General features: G+C 27.7%; 1 long non-coding RNA gene across 1 annotated transcript; it reads right to left on the bottom strand.

The window, feature by feature from the left end:
• Window positions 1-2,156: 2,156 nt before the first annotated feature.
• On the bottom strand, window positions 2,157-4,227 carry LOC111312312 (uncharacterized). Its single transcript, XR_016344186.1, has 2 exons — window positions 3,168-4,227; window positions 2,157-3,070 (listed from the first exon to the last, which is right to left on the bottom strand). It is a non-coding gene; the product is annotated as an uncharacterized LOC111312312 (long non-coding RNA).
• Window positions 4,228-21,796: the final 17,569 nt, after the last annotated feature.

The raw sequence follows: 21,796 nt of genomic DNA, 5'->3' as shown, positions 1-21,796 counted from the left end.
TCCGTATGCTTTTCCTTTCTTTCATTTGGATATTAAGCCTGATTGTTCTTGATGACAAAATCAAATGCTTTTCATTATTTAAAGCTATCTTATCACTTCGTTGGTGTCCCACTAATTATAATTGCGAGATTTGTTTGTGAAGCTTATAAAGTTATATATAAGCAAATCCTGCTGCATCCCACTATGATCAGCGGCTTCTCGCTTATGCGAATCGTTAGTGATGAGTCATCCCCAATAGCGGGAACTTGTCTTTACTTTAAAAGAAGAAAGAAAAAAACAACAACAATTTCATGTGCTTGTAACAGTGTTGAACAGCAAACTAACATCAGCATTTTGAAACTTCTCACTTTAACATTTTTCCCACGTTGAAAAAGTATATAGATATGATATAAGATATATGTAAAAATTTAAATTTATGAGATATTTTTTATAAAATAAAATTATAAAATTTTCGGATTAAAGTGAACAATAACTCACATGAGTGTTAATTTTTGCAAATAATATTAACGCGATCATCAGTCGATGAGAATTGTGTTATATTATCGGAGTAATTAAGTGTTACAATGTAGGAAATCACTTTTAATATCCTAATGTCATATGTGATTTTGGTCTTACGATTAAATTTGACTTGATCAAGATGTTAAAACTTTAAAAGTGAAGAAATTATGACGTTTCGAATCTCACATTGAAAAAATATATAAATATAATATGATATATATATATATATCTAAATTTGTATAATATTTTTTATAAGATAAAATCGTAAGACTTTTAAATCCAAAACTTAGATATAGATCTCCAAACTCACTCCATTGATACGCTAATTTAATTATGATGATCTCTTGTTGGAATGTTCTATCATTACTACTATCATCGTGTTCTAACTTGTTGAAATTCTCCACCACTTTAAAGCAACTTGTCTATACTTCTTTTGTTTAGTTGCAAATGACAGGCCAAAAATAAATGGAGCATCCAACATTGAATAATCTTTTTCATTACAGGGAAAGAAAACCCATTATTAAGATTAAGTTGGAAATAGCAAATCGTATATGACCTCATCAAGATGTATGGCAGTTGTGTGATCCTGCTTTCGGAAAGGTGTCCTCTTCACATTCTTGGTCTACGCTTCGGGCATTGTTTTTTTTTTTTTTTCTGTTTTGGGTTGCAATTCCTTTTCCCATGGGGTTAATAAATTTTTTCACTTGTTGATGAATTTTTATTTTTATATTAAAAAAAGAAAACTGAATTACTCCTGTGAAAGATTGAAACAATCAGTAAATTTAAAGAAATATATGCAGTCAAAAGAAATTGATTGAATTTGTAAAATTTCAATAGATCATTTGTACGATCATAATTCAAATCCCATTATCTATAATTTTTCTTAATGAATAATCTATAAATTCAATACAAATTCTTTATGAAACTTAGGACCTGTCCTGATATTGAAATAGAGAAATATCTGCTCACGTACGGGAAAATATATATGGGGAATGAATTTCGGCAATGCATCAAACTGTTTTAGCTGACACCCTTTTCGCCCTTTTGTCTTTCTGTATTCTCCTTGTGCAGCTAATGGCACGAATTTTTGGATCACTACCCTATTCCTTAGTCAACATAGAAAACAAACCAATCCTTGTCCAGGGCTAATTTTATTATTATTATATTTCGAAGGTATGCCGTCGGGCGCTATCAGCGATCTAGATTTTTTGCATAAAAAATTATTTTTTCTCTTCTTAAACAGTCCAAGCAGCAAGCCTTTCATCTTATCAATAACAAAATCAAGGTAATATGAGATTATCAATGAAACTCTGAACTTTTGATTGGGGTGTACGGGGTACAAATTAAAAGAACTACTTGCTAATGTATAGTTCAAATTGTTTAATAAGTTTGAAGTTTAAATTTTAATAATTGGAATATTTTTATAAAAAATTCTACTGAGATTTCGTGTGTGAAGAAATAAGTATACGTTACAAATCTGGCAAAACTTGTCTCTAGACCATCTCAATTTCCGTTTGAGACGCCACAAACCATCTCAAGCTAAATGTTTTAAAGTAACAGAGCAGAAGACAGAAGAAAGAGATGAAAAAAAAATTGTCTGCTTTCCCTTCAGGATTCTTCAGGAATTCCTAGCTTGTTGGTAGATGTAAAAATATATAACATGGAGGCACGTGCTTTCTCCTATTGCATCATGATATGAAACTCTTTACCGCAAAGGTAAATCCATTCCCATACCAGACTGAAAAGAATCGAACAGCCACTTTATCGATCACATGGCGAGTTTGGCTAATCCTGGAAACATATAGTTGTTACGTACTGTCCTCTTCCTCAGCGCATATTCGGCACAGATCAGAAAGAGCATATTAAGAGTAAAGTAGCAGATTATAACCTGTAAGCCATAATATCAAGTTATATAACTCTTCCGGAAAGTAAATGATGTTTGCTAATATTCTAGTTCCTACCAATAACAAAATAAATAGTTAAATTCAGTGTTTGATGGATCCCCATGTGGTGATCAGTTTATGGACTTGGTACCTCAGTTTTCAGTTTATGGACTGCAACAATAGCTTCCAAGTCTTTTCCAATCAATAAATGCTTTGTCATCAAACAGTTAACATAGATGTTATTATGGTAATTAACAAAACTAAATTAAACATGGATGATGTAATATTTTAAAGCTCTTGTCCCGGATCCTTATACTCATGATTAATGCCTTAATCAACAAGAGAACCAATAACTTAGCAGAAGAGGAGACTAATTTCTGGAGATCACCAATGATCAATCTCCTCATCACCACCAGCGTCACTACCGTCGCCGCCACCACCATCATCATCACTGTCATTATCGTTGTCTTCGATCATCATCAGATCTTTTACATTTCACCATCATCCTGCTTGTAGCCTTGTATATTATAGGCTTTTGGGAAAGCAATAGAATATTGCATCAAGTTCTTTTAACTTGTTCCTTTTTCTTTCCCGATCCTTCCATGGGCTAATAATTTCTAATTCTACAATTTAAAATTTTAGTAGGATAAGAACATGTCAATTCAAAGAATGAATTAACAAATAATTTCCTGTAAATTAAGAATCTTGTTAGTGTACCTTGACACACACACATATATATATGTGCGCAATTCTGTGCAATGGTGTGAATATATTAAAATCACTTACCAACTTTGCCTACTAAAGCACCAATATCATATACCAAAGGTGAATGTGGAACCAACTTACAGATTCCAAAAGAATAAACTGATGACGTCTACCCATTTTGTTAGAAAGAAAAAACAGTTGACATAATGATCTAGAGAATGTATTTTTCACAATTACTTGTTATCTAAAAATTAATTACAAGTCCTAACAAAAAAAAAAGGTTCTGAGATCATCCATTAAAGCTTTCCAGGAAACGATATACTGTTTAAATGGGAAAACACGCAAATGTATTCCTCGTTAGAATCTGGTTTTCTAGTAAGGGGACAGGTTTTTGTGGAATGTCATGACCGTGTTTGCTTAAGGAAAACTCATGGATGATGTCACAGCTTCCTGGAAGACATTGATAACAATAACGTTCCTTTCAATCCCCATTTCATTAGTCGAAGTTTCGAGGTGAAGATCAGATGATTTCCAGTTTCCAGGGCATTTAAATTCATAGTCCTGCTTTCCTTTAACTAGTCGCACCAAACTTCATTATTTCAGCCTTGGACCTTCGCTATATACGTTAACTTACCGTTTTCAAAATGTTTTGAGTCCATATATAGGGAAAAAATTGGATATAAATATAGTTTTATGATTTAACTGGTCAAGGGCATTTTATAATTATGTATAGTATATTTTACTTTTAATTAAGAGTTTAATATTCTACCAACTCTAATAGCTGACGCTTAAAAGTTATATGTTGAAAGAAGTTTATGTACAATATCATCTTCATCCAGATAAATATAAGGATAAGAAGTTCAGATAAAAAAATTTTAAAAATTCTAATATTTTACCAACAAACCACAATAAATCAAGAACAAAAACATCGGTCTTTTTCCATATTGTTTGACTTGAGAGTTTGGAACTAAGTGACCAAGTAAATAAGACTCAGCTGGCAATATTAACAAAGTCAAAATCAACTTCAATATTACCTAATGCTAGAAACCTAAAACCTATAATTAGTAGGATTTAGAGGGGCAATCATTCTTTATAAGGCATAAAACATATGCATGTAGTTCCTTTATTTGGCAGCTGTTTAACAATGGTGGCTGATCAGTTTGTATTGGACTAAAATTCCATCCTACTCTCTTTTCATGTTGCATATATAGAGAGAGTTAGAACTTCCTTTGATAAAGCATGCCAAGTTCTCCACTACTTCTCCTCCTATAAAAAGAATCCCTCCAAGAATTTTTGTCGTCAATTGCCTTACTTTAATTAATTAGTCAATATCTTGGTTGTATCAGTACGTGTAATATACTTATTTAGATACGTTAATTAATGTCTTATTGAAGACCAAAACTACAAAGCTGGATAATGCAAAGGCCGCCCTATCATAAATCAAATTAACATCAATATGACGTGAAAAATTATACATTATATCCATATCAATATCATATGTGTGTTAAAACAGCGCGAATCTTTAACAATATTAAGAGTTTAACACGTTAATTGAAATCATTTCCTTTCGGAGAGAATAAATCAATTGTATATATGTCCAACCCATCAAGTAAAACGTTAATAGAGATTGTCAAATATTACCAACTAATCACGTTATTGTTAATTAAATATTGAATCTTAATTATTAAAATAAAATGTTTAATATTATATTAATAGATCACAAGATTGTTATTATACTTAACTATATGTATAATCCTCATTATTATTATTATTGTGAAAAAATTATCATTGTGACACGGAATATTTGTTTAATTCATTCGGGGGGGGGGGCATCTCACATGGATAGTCTTTTATCAGATAGGACGTGATAACGAAAGACCGTATCTCAGGATTTCTGGTTGATTAGGTTAAAGTTTCTATCATTGGCCAAAAAAAAAAAAATGCAAACAGGAGAGGAAAGCAAATTAAGAATGATTTTTTTCTTGGAGAAGGTTACATCCACGACATGCATCATTCATCATTGAGCATTGGGGTGTCATTTTCTATGATGCGTCGACATGAAAAACAAACAATGAGTATAGCCATTAGTAAGGTAGGAATCCACGGCGAGAATCCACCAACTTCTTTTTTTCTCGTTGGAATCCAATCATCAAAGCACCATCTTCAATTCTCCCCATGTGTTTTTACATTCATCTTGAACAATTTATTTTATTGGTTCATTTAGTGAAATACCTGTCGAAATAGAAATGAAAAAACTATTTATTCATTAAACTGATTTCATATTCAATACAGTTGTCAAACGAATGGGTTCATCATATTAAGTCTGATGGAGTTATTTTATAGTAGAATTATTTTGAGTTCAAATTGTTTTGAGTTTGATTTATTTTCTGATCAAATTACCTCTAGTTTAAATCAAGTTCGAATTAGAAAAAAATTGATAATTAAAAGTTACATTTTATTACTAGATACAGATTATTAGGGGTTTTGATCAGGTTAATCTTAAGTTTTAATCATTTCAAGTTTGAATTATTTTCAATCTATATAGTTTTGGGTTTAAACTATTCAAGTTTTCAATTATTTTCTATTCAAACCGTTATAGGCTTAAACACTTTAAGGTAAAAATTGTACTCTTCAAATACAGTTTATCTTGTTTGGATTTAAGTAATTTTAAATTCGAATGTTGACTCCTTTATCAATTGAGTTTGAACAAGTTTGGATTCAAAGTTTTTTTAAATGAATTTTCATGTTCGGATTCATTTCATCACCTTTAATATTCAAATATATTGAGCACCATCATAGGTGATAGCATATCTCTTTTTTATTCATTGACAGATTATGAGTTTACGATTTAAATCTAGAACTTTTATCAACCAACTTCCAACTTATTTATAAACTTATAAATGTATAATAATAATAATAAAAAAAAAAAGGGTTTTGCCACACTGCAATGTGGTGCTAACTACTAACAATTAAAGCCAAGAGCTTTCTTTTCTTTTCTTTTTCTTTTTCTTTTGATATTTTGACTTAATTATCAGCAAGTTCTATCACTTTAGTAATGTAGCTTTTTCATTCAATTAAATCATACCAACAACTAGTTATGGTTTTTCAATGGATGAGAAGATCAAATCATACCGTTTATAATTAGTTTTATATTCTTTTATAACTTCATATATTATTATTATTTTAATAAACCGATCATTAGATTCAATAATATAATCATAACTATCATACATGTAGAGTTTCAAATAAATTTGATATTTGTATCATATCGATTGATAATATTATCTTTTTCCATATAGCAATCAAATGGTTAGAATTTTTTAAATTAACTCCACATTTAATGTGCATGATCTATATGAATAATGTATGAAATATAATTATCAAATTAAATAAATATAAACCATATAAAATTATAAAAAATAGTAAAATTAAATTAATTTTACACTGGTATTGTAAGTTAATCTCTCTTCTTTTTAAACATAATAAATTTAAGAATTAAATTGAATTAATATTTTTTATTTCAATATTATGTGTAATTAAATATATTATTTCTTGTTGCATGTTTTCTTTCAACCCAATTTCTTTCCTTTTTAACATTATTAATTGATTATTGAGTGCAGATTAGAAATCGTGTGGATAGATGAATTTTGGTATTGGATTGACATTTTAATGTTAACTATATATTTTAAAGTTTAAACAATGCGAACCATAGGCAAAAAAAAAAAAAAAAAAAAGAGACAATTTAAACTTGTAATTTTAATTGTTTGTGTGATTGCAAATATAGTGAGCTCTGAAAATTATTTTATATTTAAAAACTAAGAATTTGGGTTTATGGTTTTTTTTTATTTTGGTTTTCTACAACTATACACCATAAATAGTTTTTCTTTTCTTTTCTTATAATTATACATCAAAAAAAAAATTTATGATATCAAAAATCAGAGTTGAAGATATGTTATAAGTTGATGAAATGTAACTTTATATAATTTAATTATATTGGAAAAAACCCTAAATTTAACAATATTCTTTTTTGGATCCAATTTGATTCAATTTTAAAAATCAATAACTTGAAATATTAAATAAACCCATTGAGTGTCAAACTCAAATTACCATAATTTCGAATGACTCGAATTCAAAATAATTCAAATCTAAAATAATTTAAATATAAAATAATCAAAATTCAAATAACCCGAATATGATCTAACAAAAAAAATAAACCTAAACTTTTTTTAATCCAAATTAAGTGATTGGACTTACCCGTTTGTCACTTCTAGTCACAGTCAACTCAATTCTTAATTGTAAATAAAGTGTTAGCTTTATAAACCAAAATATTACATACCGAACAAAAATTATAAGGTGCTATTCTCCATTTTAATTGCAATTTAACGTTTAATATTCTATGTAGTACTGCATATAGTGTAAACAAAATTTTTTATAATATAGTGCAAACAGTATAATTGCATTAATAAAATGTTATTATTATTATTATTATTATTATTATTATTATTATTATTATTTTGATAAATAAAGTGTTATTAATTAATTTCACTAATATTGTATATAATCCATATAGTGCAAACAATATTAAAGAACTAACTCAATTTTAATTGCACATAGTGCAAACGATATTAAATGTTAAATTGCTAAAGGCAAGAGTGAATTTTTTATGAAGTGTTAAATATTTTTAATTATAGTAATTAAAGTTTATGGTTTGAGGTTTTGTAATTTTTGTGATTAGGGTTCATTCTTGAAATTCTCAAATATAAAAATTATACATATTAAATGTTAAATTATTTAAAGTAACTTTAGTTATCTCCTTTTTGGCCAACCATATGATTCTTGCTTAAGGTTATGTTTCTTTATAAAATAAAATCATGTAAATCAGCATTGTTCTTAGAAACTTAGAAGAGAAAAAATTAAGAACTAGTTTCATGGTAAAAATTACATTATTAATGAATGTTTGTTTCTTTAAAAAGCAAAACTAATTATTGGGTTATTAAAATAAATTATGATGGTTTTGTGCTTTTTCCTAGTTGAATATTGGCTTTATATTAAGTTTCTACTTGTCTGAAATTTGCATTATTTGATTTGATGAATAATAATAGTGAAAAATAAAACACCTTTAAAATGATTTTCTCATTATGGTTTTTATATATATATATTATAAAGAAGATCACAATTTGAAAATAAAAAAAAAATTTGTAGGTATTGAAATTTAAATTTTCAAACATGCCAAATGTTTAACTCTTATAATTAATTATATAAATCAATTGAGATAGAGTTTGAGTTCATTCTTATTATGGGTCTTTGACTCACTACAAGAAAATGAAAGATTAGTGACAGTTTTGTAGTAGTGTTTTACTTACAAACGCCATTAGCTTTCGTGTTTTTATAAAACTTAATGTATTTATTATTAAAATGCCACTAAATATTTAAAAAGCAGTGTTTTTACTTATAAATGTCACTCAAGACTTGATATTAGTGGCGTTTATTAACTAAAACGCCTTGAATAATCTTGTCTTAAAAGTTTGAGTGAATACTGAAGGCGTTTTTGGGCAAAAATGATTTGAATAATCCAATTAAAAAAATGGATAGGGGATTACTAAAAGCTTTTTTGGTAGACAATGTCTTGAATAATCCCCTCATAAAAAAATGTATGCGATTATTGAAGGCATTTTTTGTAAAAAAATATCTTTAATAATTTCACGAAAACACCTTCAATAAATATTCTATCGAAATTTAAAGATCATACGGTTATTAACCATAAGATGGTAAGTTAGATCCTTCTCTTTAGCTTTTTTTGAATTTTTGAAGGGATTATTTGTAATGAATTATTTTAGGTGTTTTCTAGACAAAAATGCATTCACCAATCGATTTAAAAAATTTTGGAGATGGAATATTGAAGGCGTTTTCGACAGAAAAACGACTTTAATAATCCATAGAAAAAATATGGAATGGATTGTTGAAGGCATTTTTGGCCAAAAGTGCTTTTAATAATCCAATCAATAATTTTTCGTGTGAAGGCATTTTTAGCAAGAAAATGCTTTGAATAATCCCTAACAAAATGTTATTAAAGGCATTTTGACCAAAACCCCTTCAATAATCCCAACTAAAAATTTATTGTGTAAATTATTAAAGGCATTTTGGGCCAAAAACGCCTTAAAGAATCTATTCCAACTTTTTTTGTATGCATTATTGAATAAAAATATATATGCATATGTAAATAGTAAGGAACTGAAAAAAATACCTTTATCGAATAATATAAATAATACAGTAAATAAAAAAATAAGGATATACCAGTAAACAGAGAGGTGCGCACTGTTGAGTTGTTAAAGGTCGGTGGCGATGATAGAGATAAAGAAACCAAAAGTCAATCTAAAAGTGTTTATGGATTTGATTTTGTTAATTAATGCAGCTTTTAATTATTCTTTATACTAGCAGTTTGTGATTCCGATATTCAAGACAGGGGAATGAATATAAAAATTATAAGTGAAGGTATTTTTCTAGCAAAAACACATTTAATAATCCTCTTAAAATTTTACTAAGAGATTATTAAAGGTATTTTTTACTAAAAGCCTTTAATAATCTCAAAAAAAAATTTAAAAGAAATTATTAAAAGCGTTTTTTCTCAAAAAAACACCTTCGATAATTCTGTACAAAAATTATTGAAGGCATACGATACAAAAAATACCTTCAACAAATTTTTCTTAAAAATTGGTGTAAATTATTAAAGACATTTTTAGTAGAAAATTGCCTTCATTGATATTCCCCTGATAAGAATGGAAGGAATTATTGAAGGTGTATTATGCAAAAAACACCTTTAACAAATTCTTTCAAAAAATAAGAGCAAATTAGTGAATGCATTTTTCTGAAATAAACGCATTCAATAACACCCCTAAAATTTTAGTATTAGAATACTAAAGGCATTTTCTACTAAAAGATGCCTTCAATAATCCAAATAATTTTTTAAAAAAAATTATTAAAAGCATTTTTTCTCAAAAAATACCTTCAATAATTGTGTACAAAAATTATTTAAGGTGTATGATACAAAAAAATGCCTTCAATAATTCTCTCTTAAAAATTTGAGTGAATTATTGAAGGTATTTTTAATAGAAAACTACCTTCACTTGTATTCACTTATAAAAATGGAGAGAATTATTAAAGGTGTATTATGCAAAAAATGCCTTCAATAAATTTTTTTAAAAAATTAGAACGAATTAATGAAGACATTTTTTAGAATAAATGCCTTTAATAAACCTCTTAAAATTTTAGTAGTAGAATATTGAATGTGTTTTCTACTAAAAGATGCTTTTAATAATCCCAAATAATTTTTAAAAGAAAATTATTGAAGGCGTATAATACAAAAAATGCCTTCAATAAATTTTTTTTTAAAATTGGAGTAAATTATTGAATGTGTTTTTAGTAAAAAATCCGCTTCATTGATATTCACTGATAAAAAGTGGAAAAAATTATTGAAGACGTATTATACAAAAAATACCTTCAATAAATATCTTCAATAAATACCTTCAAAAAATTAAAAAGAATTGGTGAAGGTATTTTTTTGACATAAACGTCTTCAATAATCCCCTTAAAATTTTACTATGAGATTATTGAAGGCACATATCATATACCCTAAAAATATTTAAGAGAAAATTATTGAAGATATTTTTTTTAGTAAACGCCTTCAATAATCCAGTCCAATAAAATTATCCCCAAACTTGGTGCATTCAATCACCAACTTCAAGCTTGATTTTTATTATTCTACTATTTCTCCTTCCAGATCAACTACAATTTACTTTCCCTTTCTTTCAGCTTTTAGTATTCAAGCTTTGTCTTTTAAAACCCTATTTTGACTATTCATTAGTTATTTACTTTAGCTTTTACTTCATTTTACTATTCCTTCAGCTTTTGCAATTCACGATATTTTTTTTTGTTTAAAATTTTTTTCCAAAACCCATCTTCTTCAAATACCCATTTGGAATCCATCATCCACTTCCCTTTTCCTTTCATTTTCTTTTTTTTTTTTTGGGTTTCCTCTGAACCTATTTTACCTTATTTCAACCCTAACTACAAATACTCTAGAGTAATGTCTGGGTTAGCAATAGAGTTTTAAATGCTTTATATCAAGTAGCTGAGAAAATACTTCACAACAAGAAGTTCTAGTCTTTTATAAGTACTGGTCTTGTTATTATTTTTTGTTTAAACTAATATCTTTTATATATTCATTTTTATGATGCAAGTAAGCTACAATACGGAGAAGTGGATTGAAAGGAATATATATCAGATATATTAGTTCAGAACCATCTGCGACACCTATTGATATTGGCTATGGATTGAATCTTTTTGAGGAGAATGAACACACTATCAGTTCTAACTTAGTCACTTCTAACCTTTCAATTATTATTGAATCTGGTAATACGGGAGGACAAAGTTTAGATAGTATCCCGTCAATTAATTCTGTTTTAAATTTGAATGCATGTATCATATACCCCATATTTAGAATTCAATTATAATGATTAAAGTATTGACATTTTAAAATTAATTTTTTATTTTTTGTAGTTGATAACAATAGTCAACAAAGGATCAGAGGCTGGACAACTTTAAAGGAATTGTTTGCACTATCTCTGAACGAGAAGTTATAGTGTCTGTAAACTCTGATAGGCAACCAATTGGTGAAAAGGCTCAACTGTTAGTTGGATTTCTAGACATGCTTGCCCATAGTAGAATGAAATTGCCTATTCATTATGAAACATGGCATAAAGTTTTAGCAAAAGTTAAGGCCGATGCTTTAAACTTTATTGAGGTATTAGTATAATTAATTACATATAAAAATATGATTATTTTACATTTGGTTTACTTATTCAAACTTTTCTTATTGTATTATTACAATTAAGATTTGTACTTAAAATACCAACTTCATTTGCACTTAAGTCATTAGGAAAGAAATGAAAAGACTATAAGCATAATTTAAAGAATAAGTATTTCGATCGAAATACTACTATAAAGGCCATAATGGAAAATCTACATCGTAATGTGATTAGGTGACAATATGAACAATTAGTTAGATTTTGGTTCTCAAGAAAATGAGATGTACTAATTTATAACTTTGTATAGTAGAATGAAATAATAAAAGTGTTTTATGCTTTAAGTTGGTAATATTTGTATTTCTACTATATACATAATTATTTTTTATGACAAGAAAGAGAACATATTGGGATTGATAGTAGAAAGCAACAGAAATATCACCATATAAGTGGATCAAAAAGTTTTGCAAGAAAGCAAAAAGAAATAGTAAGTTTATGATTTTAAATTTATTCTAATGAATAAACTTTTTGTGCCATTAAAAAGTAAAAATACAAGTTAACAATTATTATTCTTTTTTAATAATTTTGATAGTTTCAATACATGATATTAAACTTATCAAAAGTATTGAACTTAGTTGCCACGATTGATATATTTGAAAAAGTTATTATTTACGTCTATTTAGGTAAAAACACAAATTTGTTGTTATTATTCTATTTTAACAGTTTGGATAGGTTCAATACTTGATATTAAACTTGTTCGATTAATTGAACTTGGTTTTTACAGTTGATAAGTGTGAAAAAATTATTGTTTATGTCTATTTGGGACTATTTTTGCCTTTAAAAAGGAAAAATACAAATTAAACTTTTTTATGGCTTTTAAAAATTTGGATGGCTTCAATCCATGATATTAAACTTGTCCAAATAATTGAATTAGTTTTCATGATCGATATGTGTGAAATGCCAAAATGTTTTTATTGTTTACATATGTTTAAGACTATTGTGTTGTTAATGGGCCAAAATATAATTTTATGGTTATATTTATATTTTAACAATTTAAATAGATTAAATACATGATATTAAAATTATTCAAAATTTTTGAACTTGATTGACAGGCTTGATATGCATGAATAAGTTACGGTTGATATGTATTTAACAATAACATATATTTTTTGTATAGGAGATTGAGATGGGTGGTAAAATTGGATGTGTGAAACTTTTTTGCTTAACACACACAAAAAAGACGGATCTTACCTGAATATTGAAACACAAGAAATTATGGTAATTTGTAACATCTATTTTAATAGAAAGTAAATGTTTACTCTTTTTAACATATTATCAATTAATCATTAAACTTGATAGTTTTACATAATTAATTTACAGGAGAAAGCGAAAGAAAAAATTATTGATGAGATTAAAATAACATCTAATGGTTCTGTCAACATGCAAGAACTAGAAAATTAAATTTTCATAGAAGTTGCTTGAAAAGAAAGGCATGGACGGGCCAAGGCCTTGGATTGGGTCCAACACCATCTACCTACTATGGACGTAACTTTCAACAATTTATATTCTCAGCAAGTTAGTCTTCACCAGACATTTTTATATTAAAAGAGGAGTTGCAAACTATGCAACAACGCTTCTAGTAAATGAAAGCAGAAAGAGAATAGGAGCATACCAAAATTGAGGAAGAACATGCTAGAATACAGTAAGAGCATGCAAAATTTTAACAATTGCACGATCGATTCGATCATCTTATGAATTTTGTGCAACAATAATTTTTAAGAACTAATCTCGGTGGTCCACCAACTCGGTATTATATTTAGTAAATATTTATATTTTTTAATATAAAAACAGCTTACTATTAAGTGTTAAAACTTGTATGGTATTATTCAGTAGGTTCTTGAGCAAGCTAGTGACCAAGGTGAAAAACTTCCTTCATCAAATGACAGTCTTTTAAATTTATACAGTCATCAATTTCATACATTTTAATTTTTTTTGTTAATGTATTAAAAAAATTCGAATGTTATTATACTAATTATTAAACTTTGTGTTAATTATATGCATATTTAAATGTGAATTAAGTATTTATTAAATTTATTTTCTGAATTTAAGTTCATTTTTATTTCTTTTAACATTTTTGTTAATGAAAATAATAAATATTAACATAAATTTTTTATTAAAAAAAAAGTAAATTTCTTAATTTCACAGTCTTTGTGTTCAAAAATGTCACTAAATTTTAAATTTAGTGACATTTATACCATAAAATGCCATTAAAAGTAGCGACGTTCTTCTCAAAAAAATGCTACTAAATTATTTTTCATGACGCGTGTATAGCCGACATTCTAACTGGTGTTTTTTACAAACGCAACAAATCTTTTAATAGCATTTATAAACACCGCTAAATGTTGAAAAAAAGGCCACTAAAAACCTATACCCCTGTAATGACTCCTCTTTGAAACAAGATATAAAAACAATTTATTTTAAGGATTTTTTTGACATTCAATCAAATCTTATTTTTTGCTCTATTTTGTGTTCAGAAAAACATTATCATAAAAATTTAACTAGTTTTTTTGGCCATTTGCCTCTAATATAAATAACATTGTGTTTGTACTTTTTTTTTGTTACAATGTTAGTAATTATTATTATCTTAAGTTTAAAGCCATAAAAAAATGAGTTCATTAATTTGTTTTATAATTAACTAGATATTGAGTGAGAAACGTTTTTTTTTATTATTTTTGGTATAAGTTTGATCATTTTTCATTACTCAACTCATCAAGTGGAAAAAAAAATTTTGATGACAGTGTAATGTAAAAAAAGTCAAATTCACAAGGACATAATTAAAATTTATCTTAAACTAAATGGACACCCACTTGTTAATGTAGATTAAAGAAAAATTTTGTTAATTCTATTTACTGACTTTTTTTTGTAAAATTTAACTAATTATTAAAGAAATAAAAGACAAAAAGTTAAAAAAAAAAAATGAAATGACACGTGGATACTTCAATTGGGCTCATATTCTTACAAAATTTATTTAATAAAAAATAAAAACCTAAAAGTGAAAAAAATAAAATAAAAATAAAAATAAAAAATAAAAAAAGAAGCTCTTAGAGGGTGTATGAACATCCCATTGAGTTTAAAATATTAATTTCTTAAATTGATGTATCAAATAATAACTATATTAATATAATACATATATAAATATAAAATTAAATTAATAAAAAATATATACTTTTATATTTTTTCTAAAATGAGTCAAGACAAATATATACTTTTATATAAACACAATTTCGTCCCAATCTCGTTTCTTGTAAAAACTCAACCCATCCCATTGGATCCCGATTTTTAAAAAATTGACCCCTATTGGATGTGGATGAATCGAAATTCATCAAATACGAATTATTTTAACATCTCTATTAATCAATAACTTTATTGCAAAATTGATCTAGTAAAAAATAAAAGAAATGATTAAAAAAAAAAGTTAAATGGGTGTCACGTGGACACCTCAATTGGCCTTATTTTGTCACAAAAGTGATTTAATAAAAAAAAAGTATATAAAGAAAAAAAAAGAAAAAACCCAAAAAATGGAAAAAAAAAAAAAGCTTATTGGGGTACTATATGGACATCTCAATTGAGCTTAAAATGTTAATTTTTTTAAATTAAAATATTAAATAATAACTTTATTAATAAAAAAATAAAAAAAGGGAAAAGGGAAATAAGAAAAGAAGAGATCAATGAGGTGCCATGTAAACATCAATATTGAGTTTAAAGTGTTAATATCTTAAATCAAGTAATAAAATAATAACTTTATTATTACATATGATACATATATAAAATTAATTAGATAATAAAAAACATATATTTTTATATACTACGAGGTGATTGAGGACAAAATACACTAAATTTGTTTTTGACTCATGCTAGTGGGGCTTTCTAAAAAAATAACCCAATTTAATTCGATACGACGTTTACAAAAGTACTTATATCAAATCAAGATGAATCAAAAACTATCAGATACTAATTATTTTGCCATCATTATCAAATGGCTCATTTTGTTGTAAGATTGGTCTAATTAAAAAAAACACAAAAAGACCAAAGGAAATAAACAAATAAGGGTGATATATGGACACCTCCATTGAAATTATTTTCTTATAAAATTATTTAATAAAAAAAACAATAAACAAAAAAATGAAAGAACAAAAAATTAAAAAGAAAAAAAGAAAAAAGGCTCATATCGGACTAAGTTGGATTGAAATCCATTAAATATGAATTATTTTGTCACCCTTATTCATCAGTTTCTTTGTTACAAAATTTATGTAATTAAAAAAAATGAAAGAAAAAAATTGAGATCTACACAAACACCTTCATTATTTTTCACAAATTTATTGAAATTAAAAATTAAAAAAAAAGTTGACAAAAAAAAGAAAGAAACATAAAGTGTCATGTTGACACCTTGAATAAGAATAAAACAAAAATCAAAATAAGTAAAATTTATATAATTGATGGATGAATGAGTTACATCTTAATTATTTATAAATATAATATTTTTGTTAAATTTAAATATTAAATAATAACTTAATTAATATAATACATATATATAAATATAAAATGAAATAAATAATTAAAAATAATTATATGCATATATACACTCAAGATAGTATGAAAGATTTTAAACTCACCTTTTAACAAACCCCAATTTAAAAAAAAAAATGACCCTATCACAATCTTTTTGAAAACTCACAAATATTGGATCGAGATTAATCGTAACCCATGGGATATGAGTTATTTTGTCATATTTACATCCATTAACTTTTTTTCCAAAATTTATCTAATTAAAAAAGTCAAAAACTTTAAAAAAAAAAAAAAGGAAATAGTGAAAAAGAAAAGAAAAAAATGAAGCCAAATTGAAATGAGACATGGATTTATTAAATTAAGATATTAAATAACAATTTAAATAATATAATATATAAAATTAAATGAATAATAAAACATATATTTATATATGATCAGATAAGACAAACACCCAAAACTCTCATTAATTTACATAATTGATGGATGAATGAGTTACATCTTAATTATTTATAAATATAATATTTTTGTTAAATTTAAATATTAAATAATAACTTAATTAATATAATACATATATATAAATATAAAATAAAATAAATAATTAAAAATAATTATATGCATGTATACACTCAATACAATATGAAAGATTCTAAACTCACCTTTTACCAAACCCCAACTAAAAAAAAATAACCCTATCATGATTTTTTTAAAAATTCACAAATATTGGACCAAGATTAATCGTAACCCATGAGATATGAGTTATTTTTTCATATTTATATCCATTAACTTTTTTTACAAAATTTATCTAATTAAAAAAGTCAAAAACTTAAAAAAAAAAAAATGGTGAAAAAGAAAAGAAGAAAATGAAGCCAAATTGAAATGACACATGATTTATTAAATTAAGATATTAAATAATAATTTAAATAATATAATATATAAATATAAAATTAAATGAATAATAAAACATATATTTATATATAATAAGATAAAACAAACGCCCAAAACTCACATCCAACTTAACCCTTATATTTGAGAAAAAATTTAATCCAATCTCAAACAAAAAAAAAACAAACATATTGGATCCAGACGAATCAAAATTTATCATATAAGAGTTTTTTTTTTTATTCAAGCCCCCCTTAACAATTTTATCAAAAATTTATTTATCAATTTTTTTGTTGCAAAATTTATTTAATTAAAAAATAAAAACCAAAAAATTGTGTAAGAAAAACGAAATATGTTACCATGTGTACACATCTATTGAGCTTTTTTTCAAAAAATAATCTAATTAAAGAAAAGAAAGAAAAAATATGAAAAAAAAAATTAAATTGAGTTGTCAAATGACATTAACAATGATGATTGTTTTAAAATTTTATATCATTGATTTAAAATAACTTAAAAATTAAAAACAAAAAATGAAAAAAAAAATGAAATTCCGATGACGTTGACATCTCCACAATATTCCTTTCTTAAAAAATTAACAAATTCAAAAATAAAAAATATACATTTTTAGTCAATAATATAAAATGAGCTCAACATTTAAAAAATTTTAAAATATTAAAAATTAGTAAATATTATAAAAAAAAAGATAAAAAAAAAAAACAAATAAATCGACGCATAGCATACTTTTAATATCAAGTAAATTAGGCAAAAAAAACTTAAAATCTAAAAATATATAAATTAATGTTTGATTTATTATCATTATAAAATTGTAATTATACTAACGAGGTTAGTTGGGTGACATATATCTCATTTTTTTAATTATTTTTTTTAATATATCATAAAAGGTATATATCATCCAACTAACTCCGTTTATATAATTAAAATTTTATATTAATAATATGTCAAATATTAATTCAAAAAATATTTATTAAATATATAAAAATAATTTTGAAAAAGAAAAAAATTAAAACTCATGATATACCATTTATATAAAGTGTGTCCTACATAAAAAAACTTAAAAACTAAAAAAAAAAAAATGCAAAACAACAAAAAAAACTTGATTTAAAATGGATCCCACCAAAAAAATTTTAAATCTTGTAAAATTATTTATTAAGTATTAAAAACTGAAAAAAAAATAAAAAAAAAGTTAAAAAAGCTGAATAAAAAAAATAACGAAAGTACTGTCGCATAGTACTAACACTTCAAGGGGAATTGTATTTGAGTAAAATTTTGTTGCGCCTGAAGCAATAATCACAACAATACAGAAGCAATAGACAACAATCAATAATCAAATGCGCAGAAAAATAAAGCACACCAAGATTTACGTGGAAAACCCTCCAGTGTAGAGGAAAAAAACCACGGGCCGCCAGAAAAATCTTCACTATCAAATAATAGTTATACAAAGTTCTTCTCTAGCTAAAACTAGAGCTAATCAACAACTAGAGAAACAATTGGAGAAATCTCACCAAATAAGTGACTCAACAAATACACCCTGGATTTGTTCCTAGAGAGCTTCAAACCCGATCTTCACCGTTCAGAATGTCAAACTCTGAATCATAAACCTCCTGACAAGGTTCCAACTCAATCGGACCACGGATCGACTTCCGTTCAACCAACTCTCCCTTCTCATTTTTCTCTCTCTGCTTTTCCTGGCTTTTCTTCTTTCTCTGCTTGGTTTTCGACACACACACAAAACAACCCCACCTCTTTTTTTTTATTAAGTAGCTAGGGCTCTGTGTAAAATAAAAGATCAAGGCCCATGGCCTTTACTTGGTCCAAAACCACTTACATGGGACTGGACCCCATTTTCCTAACAATCTCCCCCTCCAGCCCCATTAGGAGGAGATTCATCACCATAGCAGTTTCATTTGGAACTTACCTTGGCCAGGGAACTCATTCCGGCCAAGTTACTGCAAAGCTCAAGCTTTTCCCTGGGAAGTATCTTAGTCAACATATCTGCCACATTTTTATCAGTATGGACTTTCTTCAATAGCATCTGCTGTTCTTCAATCACTGAACGTAACCAATGATATCTAACATCAATGTGCTTTGTTCTAGCATGGTACATGGTATTCTTACTCAAATCTAAAGCACTCTGGCTATCACAAAATACCACATACTCTTTCTGATTCAACCCCAATTCAAAAAGAAAACGTTTCATCCAAAGCATTTCTTTACATGCTTCAGTTGCTGCAATATACTCAGCTTCTGTAGTTGACAAAGCAACACACTTCTGCAACTTAGACTGCCAAGATACAGCTCCTCCTGCAAAAGTGAACAAATACCCTGAAGTAGATTTCCTACCATCAAGATCGCCTGCCATGTCAGCATCAGTAAACCCTTCTAGAATTGGTTGTGAAACTCCATAAGTCAAACACATTTTTGAGGTACCCCTCAAATATCTAAAAATCCATTTTACTGCTTCCCAGTGAACCTTCCCTGGATTAGAAAGAAATCTGCTCACTACACCAACTGCATGAGCAATGTCAGGCCTTGTACAAACCATAAGATACATTAAAGAACCGACTGCAGAAGAATAAGGAATACTAGACATAGTTAGTTGCTCTTCCTTAGACACTGGACAAGATTTCTTACTTAGATGAAAATGGTTGGCAAGTGAACTGCTAACTGATTTAGCATGTTGCATGTTGAATCTACCAAGCACTCGTTCAACATACTTTTCCTGTGACAACCACAGCTTTCCAGCTCTCCTATCTCGGATAATGTCCATACCAAGAATCTGCTTTGCTGGACCTAAATCCTTCATATCAAAGGACTTAGACAATTGTTCTTTCAACCTGCAAACCATACTAGCATCTTGTCCTACAATCAACATATCATCAACATATAATAATAGGATAATGAAGTTACCATTAGGGAATTGTTTAATATACACACAAGAATCTGCTGCTGTTCTTTTATAGCTATGACTCATCATAAAAGAATCAAACTTCTTGTACCACTGTCGCGGAGCTTGTTTCAAGCCATACAAGCTTTTCTTCAATTTGCAAACTAAGTGCTCTTTCCCTTTCACTTCAAAACCCTCAGGCTGATTCATATAAATGTCCTCCTGCAAATCACCATGCAAAAATGCAGTTTTAACATCAAGTTGCTCAAGCTCAAGATTCAAACTAGCTGCCAATCCCAGTACCACTCGAATAGAACTCATTTTTACAACTGGAGCAAAAATCTCATCAAAATCGATGCCTGGTTTCTGAGAAAAACCTTTTACTACCAATCGAGCTTTGTACCTCACTAGTTTGTCACCATCCTTTTTCAACTTGAACACCCATTTATTCTTTAATGGCCTCTTCCCTGTTGGAAGTTTAACAAGATCATAAGTACCATTCTTTCGCAATGACTCCATCTCTTCTTTCATTGCTTTTAACCAGTGCTCTCTATCCGGAGTAGCCTGCACATCTTGAAAGCTTTCTGGCTCCCCTTCACTGGTAACTAAAATAAAATCTGAACTTGAATACCTGGTAGATGGCCTGCGTTTTCTAGTAGATCTCCTGAGCTGAGACTCTACATCACTTGATGCTGAAGGTAGCTCCCCCTGCTCAACACTCTCAGGTAGAGAGGATTGCTCCCCCTGCTCAAAACTAATAGCATCTGGCTCATCACCAACTATGGCTGGCTCATTCATATCCCCAAGTTCTGTTTCTGGCTCATTTTCACCATCTGTGGCTCTTTCCTGTGAAATCCCTGTCGGTGTTGAAACATCACACTCAACAGTAACTCGTGTAGTCTTCTCATTTTTCTCAAGGTCTGCTATGGTTTCTTTTTCATGAAAGACCACATCTCTGCTTCTGACTGTCTTTCTCTTTACTGGATCCCATACCCTGTAGCCAAATTCCTCATCACCATATCCTACAAACACACACTGTGTAGCTTTACTATCAAGCTTTGACCTCTGCTCTTTTGGTACATGCATGAATGCTTTACACCCAAAAACTTTTAAGTGAGAGTATGAAGCATCTTTTCCTGTCCACACTCTTTCTGGAATGTCAAAGCCCAAAGGAACTGATGGTGACCTGTTAAGTAAATAACAAGCTGTGTTGACTGCTTCACCCCAGAATGGCTTTGGTAATTTTGCCATCCTCAACATACATCTGACTTTTTCCACAATGGTGCGATTCATTCTTTCAGCTATACCATTATGCTGCGGTGTTCCAGGTTCTGTCCTCTCATGCCTGATCCCATGCTTTGAGCAATACTCTTCAAAGCTTTTAGATGTGTATTCCCCACCATTATCAGTTCGAATACACTTTAAGGGTAACCCTGTCATCCTTTCAACCATGGCATGAAATTTTTGAAAATACTGCAGTACCTGACTTTTATATTTCAACATATACACCCAAGTTTTACGTGAAGCATCATCAATAAAAGTAACAAAATATCTGCTAC

This window comes from Durio zibethinus, chromosome 1 (assembly GCF_047325235.1).
Source record: "Durio zibethinus cultivar Kanyao isolate XHJ-2024 chromosome 1, ASM4732523v1, whole genome shotgun sequence".
NCBI classification, from domain to species: domain Eukaryota; kingdom Viridiplantae; phylum Streptophyta; class Magnoliopsida; order Malvales; family Malvaceae; genus Durio; species Durio zibethinus.
The sequence above is the reverse complement of the archived record's forward strand: the minus strand, read 5'-3'. Positions and strand labels throughout refer to the sequence as shown.